The sequence below is a fragment of the Narcine bancroftii genome, chromosome 3 (assembly GCF_036971445.1).
Source record: "Narcine bancroftii isolate sNarBan1 chromosome 3, sNarBan1.hap1, whole genome shotgun sequence".
In the NCBI taxonomy this organism is placed as follows: domain Eukaryota; kingdom Metazoa; phylum Chordata; class Chondrichthyes; order Torpediniformes; family Narcinidae; genus Narcine; species Narcine bancroftii.
The window spans coordinates 350,040,828-350,053,657 of NC_091471.1; the positions used below are offsets into that span (position 1 = coordinate 350,040,828).

The 12,830-nt window shown below is 39.0% G+C and overlaps 1 protein-coding gene across 1 annotated transcript in view; it reads right to left on the reverse strand.

The window, feature by feature from the left end:
• The window catches only part of arhgdia (Rho GDP dissociation inhibitor (GDI) alpha), a 49,780-nt gene extending 37,583 nt beyond the window's left edge, over positions 1-12,197 (reverse strand). The window contains exon 1 of the mRNA XM_069929712.1: positions 12,039-12,197. The gene's annotated coding sequence lies outside the window, so the exon portion shown is untranslated. The remainder of the gene's footprint in view (positions 1-12,038) is intronic.
• Between the last annotated feature and the right edge of the window lie 633 nt (positions 12,198-12,830).

Sequence of the window (12,830 nt, forward strand, 5' to 3'; positions counted from 1 at the left end):
GATCATGTTCATTTCAACAGATTTTTAGTATTTCATTTGATTTTTTCCTCCAAAATTTTAGGCTTGTGCCATAAGGAAGTTTTCCATGCCTGTAAAAATATCCAAATAATAAACAATTTTACCTGCCTTAAACCACTGCAATATTTAGCAGTCACATTAATGATAAAATGAAATATGACAAAATCAGATGATGTAAAATTTTATCCCGGATGTCAAAATGTTAGTTCTCAATCCACATTGGTAACTCATTTAAATGTAGTTATAACTGAATCCTAGTGTAGCATGCAAGTCCAATTAATGCTCAGATTCTAAAGTACAGGTACATGATCCTTTATCCGGAACCCTTGGGGACAGTGTGTTGATTTTTGGATTTTTGAAAGCCCACCCGAATTGTGCTGCTGTATCCACCCCCTTCCAGTCGCCCGGCCGTCTCCCCCAAGCGCTAGTCTGGCTGTCTCCCCCAAGCGCCAGCCACCTCTCTCCCACTTACCGGATTTTGGAGCTTTCTGGATTTTAGATGTTGGGATAAAGGATCGTGTCATTATTTCATCTGATGACTAAAAACATGCAAATTCCAGTTAAAGCATTTTGAACAAGGAGATTGGTGAGGAAACTACATTTTCCACAATACAACAATGCAATGAAAAGTTGCTCAAAAAGGCTTTGCCTGGCCCTGAGCCACTGGATTTTTCAAACTATTAAAAATGACAACTGGTAATTGGATTTAATGGATTAAACAGCTCCAACTGGCTAATGCTCTTAGCTTGGTGTAGAAATGGAGAGATGCTTTGAGATGTGAGGGTGGAAGAGAGATTTTAATTAGCATACTCTAGTATACAAATCTACGAAGCCTCCATTTGACATTTAAGGAGAAACATCAAATGAAAGCTGTGATTTCTTACAAAGCAATGTAGTGAAGTTTCTTATCTAATAGATGAACTGACCAAAAAGATAACCCCAATTCTGCACATCCTCTTTTTAAAATTTATTTTATTTACCTGGTAGAACCTGATTCCTGCCACATAAACCTGTTCTGCCTAATTACACCCAAATTAAGCTACAACCCCATACATATTGGAGGGTGGGAGGAAACCAGAGGTCCCGGGGAAAACAGATGCAGACATGGGAAGAACATACAGACCTCTGAGTGCTGGTTTGAACCCAGGTTACTGGTGTTGTCACAGTGTCATGCTACAAACCACGCTGCCCAATATGCTCAGTTATAATCATTAATTTTATTCGACAAGATGAAGGACTGTGAAAGTAAAGCATTTTGATAATAACGGGTGACCATCAACTTCTACCTAATAAGTGATTGACTAGGTAAAGATTAGAAAGCCAATTACTCTGTGGGAGAAGTGTGTGATCCTTAGTAACAGGCAAGGATGCTACTTCTCTGACCTGTTGAAAGGCTAAATGGGATTAACAATGCACTTGTCCACCAGTAGCAACTCATCCCTTCAAAAGCAGCATCTTACAGAATGGATAGTAGTACAAAAAGCAAAGCTGGTATCAAACACAAACAGGTACCACTGCTTCCTGTGGAATGTCTCTTTCAACTACTAGATTTGCACTAATATTTTTATTTGGAAAGTGACTACAATTCCTTGACCTTTACCATAGATATGGACAAGGATAGAAGTTGACAAAATGATGAAGTTTTTAATGGGGGATGGCTAACTATGATGGGATTAAGCAGAAACTGGGGAGAACAGAAGTAATCCTCCATCTTTAGGATATTAAGATGAAGCATCTTAAGCACAGATACTTCTGTGTTTAAGCACAGAAGATGTGGTTTAAATTGCAACAGGGTTGTGCACAAAAGGAGGTAGTATTAATCAAATTATATATAGAGTCCAAAACAACATCCAAAAATTATAAGATCAAGAATGATTGCGAACAGGATTTGAATTTAACTAGTGAGGCTATTCTTTTTTTTTGAATATTTTATTTTTGATTTTTCCAAAGACTCATGCAAATCCAATAAGCAAAATATTACATTCTCTTTCCACATAACGGCTTAAGAGTCCTTATTTCCCCCTCCTTACACCTCTCCTCCCAATCCCTTTAAATTATACAAATATAAAAATAAAAACATACAAAAAAACACCTAAATACTGACAGACAACGATCCTCCTTTAGGCTAGAGGACCTCCGACATTAAATAAAAACAGGTAGGGGCAAGAACATATGTCGTCTGTGCTACATTCCCCATTTTATACTCTTAATCCTTTACCTACTGGGAAAGATTGTTTCTTTTCTCTTATTTAGGGAGGGAGTGTGAATTATATCTGGGCACCTATGTGCCTCAGATACGGTTGCCACACTTCAACAAATGTGTCATATCTGTTCTGTAAACTGCAGGTGACTTTCTCCAAGGGAATGCAACTCTGTATTTTCATATTCCATCATGCAATATTTAGCTGGGAGTCAGATTTCCATGTAACCGCTATAAACTTACTGGCTACTGACGACTTTCACAAACTGAATATGGTGTTTGTACAGTTTAAACTGTACTTCCCCAATGTCGCTTAGAAGGTAAAAATCCAGATCCTATGGAAAATCCACCTTTGTAATTTTTTTCAGGTCTTGTATATAGCCAGGTGGAGTGGACAAAGGTTCCTACCTCCACACCGCACCTGAAGCACATTTCTGAAATTTCTGGCTTTGACTTGTGTAATTTTAACGGTATGAGGGGAACTGATGCAAGAAATTATATTGTATCAGCATGTGTCTGGCATTAACAATTCCCATCAGGCTATTCAAACACAAATCTTCCCATCAACATTCATCAATTGTTATGGCCAAATCCATCCTAGCAAGGCTATTCCTAAATACAGAAAATTATTATAAATAATAGATATTGAACCTTTATGGGAAAACTGTAAATCAATAAGTAATCAAGAATGTTTGCCTCAGGAAAAAAAACTGCTAATACAATTCTAAAAGAAATGGAATTGAAAATGGTGTCAAAACATTTTACCACTCACCACTATGAAATGTCCCAAATTTCCTAATCAGCTCAAAGTATTCTATCAAAGGGAAACGTAGAAACACTTCCAGTACCAATCCTTCAGGTTTGTAAACTGCAAGTAATTTTACAATGCTAATCATTGTGCAACCCATTAAAATGAAACATTTGAATAGCTATTTCTTAACACAGAAGCATCCCCACTCAGGACCAGGTTATTGCTTTTCATGTAGACTTCAAAAGAGAACAGAATTCTGGATGTTCTGAACTTTCCTAGCACTTCTTAATTACAAAAACAATTTTCCATTGACCAAAAGTTAGAATCTGCAATGCAACAAAGAATGTAAGCTAAGCATACGTGGCACAACTTTCAGTACTCCAAGGCTCATGGGAAAGTTAGTCTCTGCAGATTTACTCAAATTCCAGGCCTGATGTAAAAAAAAATGTTTCTGGCCTGAGCCCTTCAAGGTATGATCAAAATGTAGAAAGATACTGTTGGCCCTGACATCGCAGATGTGGATTTCCATCCAAGCTCAGGCCGCCCACAGGCTGTTGCTCCTTTTGTCTCCGTTAACGCAGATGCCAGGCCCAGTCCCGACCACCCCCATTCTGGCATCCACGCGACTCATTCACCATTTTCCACGCCAATCACAATCTCTGCAAGGCTGATACCTTGGATACTTCAGCTGCTTGATCCCACAGACCCATCACCCACCCTCCTCCAAGACCCTCACCCCTCTCCCTGCTCACCACCCATCTACTCCTTTGAGCTCCTCTTTTCTTCCCACTTCTCCTCCCCTCGCTGATTTACTATATGAAGAATGCTGTTTGATCTTCAGGTTATTCAGCATTGTGTTTTTACTACAATCACATCGACTGCAGATTTTCACATTTCCAAATGCATAAAACTTGAGTAATGAATCCCTATAAATGAAAAAAGTTTAAATATGTTTTACAGCATAGCAAACCAGCTAATATGATTTTTTTTTTCTATTTTAAGTCTGCAAGGCAACTAGTGGATGCTCAAAATAACTGTTCTTAAAATTAATGCGTTTTTTTTTTGCAGAGAAGTGGAGATAACTGTTGATTACTTTCCCATAAGGGTTTGATTTCCCCATTTCCAAAGGGCATCAAGATCTTGCTCAGCATGTCTAATCACTAGAGAATTAATTTAGCTATATTTAATTCCAATTTGAGCAACTGTTCATGCAACAAGCTACAGGTAACAAATCAACAGTTTACCAATTTCCAGTTTAGGAAAATGACTATTTCAATTTATTTTAGAATTTAGAAGGACATCTATAATATGAAAATGAACTTTGTTATCCAAAATTAGTTGTAATTAATGAGGTATTAATGATCATATCCACAACAGAATCCATGGAAAAGCCAATGCTTCCACAAAGTTGATATATACTGTAAATCTGCCACACTCCAGACATGATCTGGTTGAATGGTAGAACAGGCCCAAAGGGCTGAATGGATTCCTCCTATGACTTTTTCTTTTAAGTCTTTCTCTTCCAAATTTAAACCACCTAGATATTTAAGCATGAATTCTGGGCTCACACACAAGTCTCTAAATTTAATCATATTTTTATTGGTGAATGCATCTCTAGCTACTTAGGCTCAAGTTCTGGATTCTCTTTCTAAACCCTTCAACACTTTTCCATCATTAAATTCCAAGCTCTTCCTCATTAACCCGCCTTGGCTCATCAGCCCAACATCTTTGTGGTCTGGTGTCAAATTTTCTTCACTGATACTCAAAGCACCTCAAAATGTTTTGATATGTTAAAGGTGTTACACAAATCTAGTTTTTCCCCCCCCCCCCCATAGCTACAATTAGTTACCTCTCAATCTGGGTGAAAAATTTGAAGAGCTCTTACCCTGGAAGAAGCTGGGAGAAGAAAAAGATTGGCAGTCTATCACAATAAAAACCTCAGCCAATTTTTGTTCGGGTGCCTACCGACATTTGTTCATACCTTGATAAAGGGCTCAAGCCCAAAACATTGGTTATGTACATTTATCTTTGCTATATAAAAGTAGAGTATACCATTTGACCAATGGGGGGGGGGGGGGGGGGGGGGAAGAGTTGATGTAATTGATGCAAATAGCTTCAAATTGTTTCAACTACTAAACATGAATAGAACTTCTGTTGATGACTTCAACTTTGAATGATAACGGTGGCTCGCAACTACAATAAAGCCAATTTAAGCATTTCTAATGCAATTCTGCGCATCACAAAATATTACAAAAAATGTACAAATGTGAGCTTAAATAACTCATTAAAATAAAAAAACTTCAATTCTTGACTGACCTTATTCACTACTCTACCAAGATTTGTATTATTGTATTCAATGGGTTTTGACAATCACTGAGAATCAGGCAGCGTTAATTTTATTCAGCACCTCAGTTAGTTACAAGTATAGACTTGAAGGAACACCTTGGATTCTCGATACAGCTACAATTTTTTTTCCATTTAAGACTGCAAAACACCCACCACTCCATTCTCAACTTCTTTCAAAAGACTAAACTGAATAATGAGACAGTTACAAAAATTGTCACACAAGTGTCAACATTTTTCAAGTTTTAAAATGCTGACACAAGTGTGAGATGACAGATGGATCTAAGCAAGCACTGCATACCATGGAGATATTTAAACATTTTTGAAAAGAGCTCATAAAACACAAGGAGCTTGCACTTTATTCAAAAATTACTAGCCTTGTTCCACTGGACCAAATGTTCCTTGCATTTACTGCTAGCTTTGTGGGCTTTGTCATAATTATGGAATAGGGTACATCAATCTTAATTTTCAAAACATTTTGATCGAACTATCTTCCTGTAACAGTCCCAGGTTAGATTTGCTACAATAACCCTAACCCTTCACTTCAATATGGACTCTGTAGTCATCAACTTTGACAATGTACACAATTTAAAACATTGATGTAATTACACCTGGCTCCAGTTCAAATATGGTCTTTGTATCTACAGATAGAGATATATTCCAATTCTCTGGGGGTTCATCCAAATGTATCAACAAATGGCAATACTTAATGGTGAATTATACCTCTACAAGATACTATGTTTCATAATTTCTTCCACTGATAAACTACCCAGGTTTTTTTTCCCCTAAGATTTATTTGCCAGAGAGATAAAGCAGCTTTCAATAAAAAAAAACATTATATTGCATCTACAATTTAAGAAAACAGTCAAACAAATCCACTACTGAATCGCAAGAGGATCCGCAAGGACAGAGATTTTAAAGAGAAAATAAAGATGCAAAGATTTAGCAAGGAAATTTCTGATTCATGGACCTTAGCAGCAAAAGGCATAGACAACAGAAGTGCTACAAGAAACATTTTGATCATCCTTTTGATATATGCTTTTCATAAACAGATAACACACCGGCAAGGGCATTTATCACTCCCCAAGATCAAAAAAGAACAGATTAAAAATGGATAGTGAGTCTTGCTAAATTGTTTCAGGCCCAGATATTGATGAAGCAGCTATCAATATTAACATTAAATATCTGCTCCATCAGAACCTTAGTAGGCCAGTGCCTTTAAGATGTTTTCCTTTCTCTTAACAATATCTTCCCCTCTACCATATAACAATGTCTCTTTCATGCCCAGCAATCTGATCTCACTCCAGCTCCATGCCAGAATCCCTTACATTCATGGATCATGCTTCACAATTTCTACCACTTTCAATGGAATTACCTTTCTTTTTTCAGCATTACAGGCAAACAGTTCCCTCCAGAGCTTCCTGTTCACTCATTCAATCACTCTTCTGCTCAGAATTTCCTTAAAGCATCCACAGCTTGAACACCAGTCCTTTTTATCTCTTCCCTTTCCACCATCCAGTGACCCAAACTGGAGTGTGAAATTACCAGATAAAACAATTCATTTACACTTCTGACAAGTTAGATACTGTTTTTATTGTTCACAATGTAGCCTTCCTCAGATTGAAGAATCCAAGTGCAGAAAGGTTGATAGCTTTGCAGAACACCTCCAATCGAGTTCAGATAGGCAATCACATACTTCCTGTTACTCTAATTCTTTGCTGCATTCCCACTCTGACCCATCTTAAACTCCCACACCCCACTCTTGATCACCAATGAAAATTTCTGTCATCTTGAAGATTGCAGGTCATTTTTGTAACCTCGTGTCTCTTATTAGCAAAATTGAGTAAATTATTCCATAACCATTAGAAATGTAAAATAAATATGTATATGTATGGATGCATTGCTGTGTAAGAAATATGTTGTGTGTGTGGACTGTGGTCCATGCTGCATTTTCTGGTTGTACACGTAGAGTCAGATAATAAACACTCCCTCCACCAATATATTATGTTTCAATTTGCTCCTTTTGACCTCCAAATGCCTGTCTTTATGGCAAATGTTATAAATTTTACTCTACACCATATAACATTTTCTTGCACTCTGCAATTTTTCCTTTCAAAGGTTCCTAAAACTGAAACACCTCAGTTTCTCTCTCTATTCTCTTCATGAAAAAAGGATTTCATTTTTCCAATATCCATGCAAACATGGATGTCTGCAGACAATGTGGTTGAAAGAAAAACAATGCCAACATTTCGGGCTTGAACAGGTACTCCTCAACTTACGATGGGGTTACGTTCCAGCAAACCCAACGCAAGTAAAAAAAGAATATTGCACCTACCATTTTTTATTAATTAAATTTTGAATACCTTTCTTCCACACTGAGAAAAAGATTAACATACATTGCTGAAAGCACAATGGGCATGAAGAATGAAGAGGGTATCGGAACATTGGGCACTTACCTACATTTTGTTCATACCTTGATGAAGGGCTCAAGCCTGAAACGTTTGTTTTGTATCTTTAACTTTGCTATATAAAGTATAAAGTTTCTCCAGCATTGCTTTACTTCCCAGCAGATCTTTTTGCTCCAGTTCAAAACAATATTCTTTTGTCTGCCATTTTAATAGTGCTCCAATTAATACTGCTGGTATGTTTTCAGGATAACAAATTGTCACCGTAAAAGCACAATGTCAAGTAACTCCCACTGTGCTAAGTAGTAACAGAGTACCACAGACATCTTGACATTTCCAAAATTGTGCTTGAAGTTCATACCAACTTAAAGTGGCACCCAGCTTGTCACATCCGAGAACCTGCATTGTTTTTTATGAATATTTAATTTTTGATTTTCCAAAGACTCATGAAAATCCAATAAACAAAATATGACATTCTCTTTCCATGTAATGTGATTTAGAGTCCTTATTCCCCCTCCTTACACCCTCCCCTAGCTATACCTTAAATTATGCAAATACCAAAATATAAAAACACAGAAATATAAAACCACCTAAATACTGAGAAAGACAACGATCCTCCTTGAGGTTACAGGACCTTGGATGTTAAATAAAAACAGGTAGGGGCAAGAACACATGTAGCTTGTGCCATATTCCCCATTTCATACTCTTAATCCTTTACCCGCTGGGTAAGATCATTTCTCATCTCATATTCGGGGGGGGGGTGTGAATTATATCTGTGCACCTATGTGCCTCAGATACAGTTGCCACACTTCAACAAATGTGTCATATCTCTTCTGCAAACTATAGGTGATTTTGTCCAGGGAATGCAACTCTGTATTTCCATATTCCATCGTGCGATATTTAGCTGGAAGAAGGATTGCCAAGTAACTGCTATAAATGTCCTGGCTACTGACAAGACGACCTCCACAAAGTGAATTTGGTGTTTGGATAGTCTAAATCAGTGATTCTCAACCTTTTCCTTTCCACTCACATACCACTTTTAAGTATTCCCCATGCCATAGATGCTCTGTGATTAGTAAGGGATTGCTTAAAGTGGTATGTGGGTGGAAAGAAAAAGTTAGAAAACCACTGTTTTAATTGTACCCAATTGACTTGTTATGTGCACAGTTTCATAACGTCAAAGGAAATAGGCCAATGAGAATTTTTCTCGTAAAATATTTTCAGTAACAATTGGATCTACATCAGTGATTCTCAACAGTCCCTTCCCACTCACATACATACCACCGATGGCATAGGGATAACTTAAAGTGGTATGTGAATGGGAAGAAAAAGGTTGAGTACCACTGGTCTCAACTGAACTTCCCCAATGTTAGAAGGTACAAATCTGGATCTTATGGAAAATCCATCTTTGTAATTTTTTTCAGTGTCCTCCAGGTCTTCCCACAAGGATCTCACCCTGTACACAGCCAGGTGAAGTGGACAAAGGTTCATACCTCCACACCGCACCTAAAGCACATTTCATGCACTGTTTCATTATCACTCCACCTGTTCATTAACCTGCCACTTTATTGAAAACAAATTTAAAATTAGAACCTTGCCTTTTGAAGAGGACAACAAAACAAGCATTACGAACAAAAAGTGAAGATTCATATTATATTGAGATCTGTTTGAAACTCTAATTTTTGTAACATTGACAAGTGTAAAACAAAAATTCGAAAGATATGTACAGGCTATGAATGGGTCTCAAATACTGTAGACAAGTATACATTGGGTGCAATTTGATTTCAGCGATTTAATGAGGATTTAATTACAAACTAGATTTAGTCTTCATTGACTGCTTAACTTCCAAGACATTTCAATTGACTGCTATAATTTTTAAGGTCAATCATATGGCAGAATGGAAAGCACTCTTGTTCTCAGATCAAGGCTAGAAGCAGGTTACCTGCTTATTCTCCATTAAAATAAAATGAAATCATTGGTAACAATGCAGATCACAGATAAATTAAAAAGAAATATTATTAACTGATTACTCTTTAAAATTAAATACAAGACAGACAACCTACTTCCTTTTTCTTGGTAGGGCAGTGACAAACCATGCCAACTAACATTTTAATAAAACAAGAATCCTTGAAGGACTAATTTAACATCACATTTTCTATGCTGAAGGCAGAGACAGCCAAGTCTCTGCCCCCATTAAATATTAATTCACACCAATTTCATTTAATTCTACCCATACTCTCGTCTCGCACCAGATTTCAGCATTCATCCACACCACCACCCACACAATAGGGGTGATTTACAATAGCATATTAACCCATCACCCACACACCTTCAGCATGGGTGAGAAAACTGTGACACCCAGAAGAAACCCACAGGGAGGAGAGGATATAATTAAACCAAAGTACTGAGGCAGTGGGACAGCATCTCTTCCACTGGTGCCACTGCATTTTCACCATTGATTACATTATTTGCCTTGAACACAACCTTAATTTTAACAAGGGAAACATTTGATGTAATAAAAGTAACTCATATTAAAGGCAAAATCAGAATGTATTCAGATTTCATAGTAAAAATTTCCAAAAGTTTTAAAATTTGCCAAGCTATTTCAACTAGATTTACTGTCTCTGTTCAAATACATTCTTTATTAAGTCAAATGTTAATCCAAAAAAACTATTATTCCCTCAACTTTTAATTACTGGAGAATTTTAAAAATTACTTGGATCATTTCTTGATTACTGTTACACAATTTAAAATCAGCAGAAAGAAAAAGTTCACATTTTGCCAGTTAAAAATGACTGGCACACTTGGCACCATATTCATGAAGACCAATGTTTTTCATGGTCCATTTGCAAGCCAGAAGCGTACTATTTTACATACTCCACTTACTTCCTATTTATTACTTCCTCCTCCTCCTTTATTGCGTTAATGCAGCACACAACCTTTGTAACTGCATCTGTATCAGACGCCTTCCAAAGAGGGAAAGAGCGTATGACAAATATTAATGGTTGCTTCAGGGCAACATTTAACATGGATTACCTTAGCCCATGAGTAACGGTATTGATTTGAAAACAAACACCAAGGAGGGCAAATGAGCTGAATGGCTTCTTGTTCAAATTACTATAACATCCTATATCCTGTTTTTGTTTTGTTAATACACTGAGACAAATTAGGATTAGATTGCTTGCTAGAATCCCCCATCAAAAACCATCATTGTCACCAAGATGGGGGGGGGGGAGAAGTTTTAAAAAAAGTGAACTATTAAAATGTGACATTTTTAACTTTACGAGTAATTACTTTAAAATATATGCCCGATCAACATGGCCGTCTACTTAATATGCCGCAATCTGCTATTTTTATTCTTGTTGCTTTTTTAGCAGCCAAAAGAAAATAATAAGCAATGGGACCCTGATACCCAACGTAATTTTTACGTGGAGTGAAGCTTGCATATCCATCCGTAGAAGATCATTTATCTCTTTTTGTTCTTGGCATATTGATCATGAAGCTTATGCAAAGGAAACCCCAGTCGCGATTTTTTGCAAAGATCTAAACGGGGAGTGCAGCATTATCAAATGAAAATCGCACTTCCTGGTGGCTGCAAAGGCTGCAGTGTTGAGGAACGGGCGCCAAGACACCGCCCCACCCAAAGAAAGAACCAGAAACGGGCACAGGAAATGGGGCCATCAAGCCACTTGCACGTTTAGGTGACAAAAAAAACCCATTAATTAAATGCACGCGTGTTCCTAATTTGTCATCGCTAACTGAATCATGTTTAATCAAAGCTCAGGCGACGATCCTCGGAGGATTTGTGCAGCTCCGAGTGATTAACGGAGCCTCACCTTGCCGCGGTGATTACACATTAGATTTTTTTTCCCCAAAATTGCAAAGCAGAAAGTGAATCAGTAGAATCCAGATTAAATCAACCCAATTATAAAGGTTCATTATCCATCTGCCAATCCTCCAGGCGCCAGACAAATCCAAATTCCCATCTACGTGAACTACAGGGAAATTCAATGCTCCTTTCCTGACTCGGAATATGAAGGAACTCCGCGCGCTCCCGGGCACGGGGGGTGGGGGAAAGAGGAACCGGTGGGGGGGAGGGGGGGCGGCCGCGCACTCCCGGGCGTGGGAGGGGGAGTCGGAGGGGCGGCCGCGCGCACGGACCCGGGCCTACGAGAATACCCCCTCCCCAGTAACGGTCGCCGTTGCCCCCCTCCCTCCACTCCACTCCCCCCTCCGCCCCCTCCCCTACCACTGCTCGACTCTCTGCCTGCCCCCCCTCCCACACCATGCCTGGTACACAGCCCGCTCCCATGACATTTACCTCAATCCGAATCACCGCTCTACCGACAGCAGAATGAGTCTTTCTGACCAGACGGAGAGGCGTCGTCACTTCCGGCGGGCCGGGGTGGAACCTCCGCTGGCCTGCGATTGGTAGCTGCTGGGGTCCAAGAGTCCGGCTACCCCGGGGCCGCAGCGGAAGTTGGGACCAGGGGCGGGGCAGTGGTCGTTGCCCGGTCACCAAGGCGGGACCCAGACCGGGCCGGGCAGAGTTCAGGTCGGATAGAGGCGGGGCCCGGTCCCGACGTGATTGGCGTCAGCAGAGATGGGGGTAGATTCACATGCTGCCACCCCGAGGAAGATTTGGGGTCACTAATATGATCAGATTCAGGATCAGCCTCTGGGCATTCCTCATTCCCAAAAGGCAACGGTCGATTGCTGTAAAAATACAACGCTGGAGACACTCAGCAGGTCAAACAGTGTCCTTTATGCAGCAAAGATAGAGCTCCAAATCCAACATTTCGGGCTTGAGCACTTATCAGCTAGTTGGCTTTTGATATCCTCCTGAAGTCTTCAGTCATCCTGTTTGCATTTGTTCCTGTGCTGATTTCACGACATCCTCAATCATTGTAATAGCTTTACCTTTTTTTTAATTTTAGGACCATCAAAAAAATAAATCATGGAGGAAGCAGAGTGCAGAAATGCAGCACTCTTTATACATAATCCCCTTAGTTCAGGGCATCATAATATTTGAGTCCATAGCAATTCGTCATGTTTAGTACTTTGTTGCAAAGACTGCTTGAAGTCTGTGATTCATAAACCAGGTGCTGAGTAT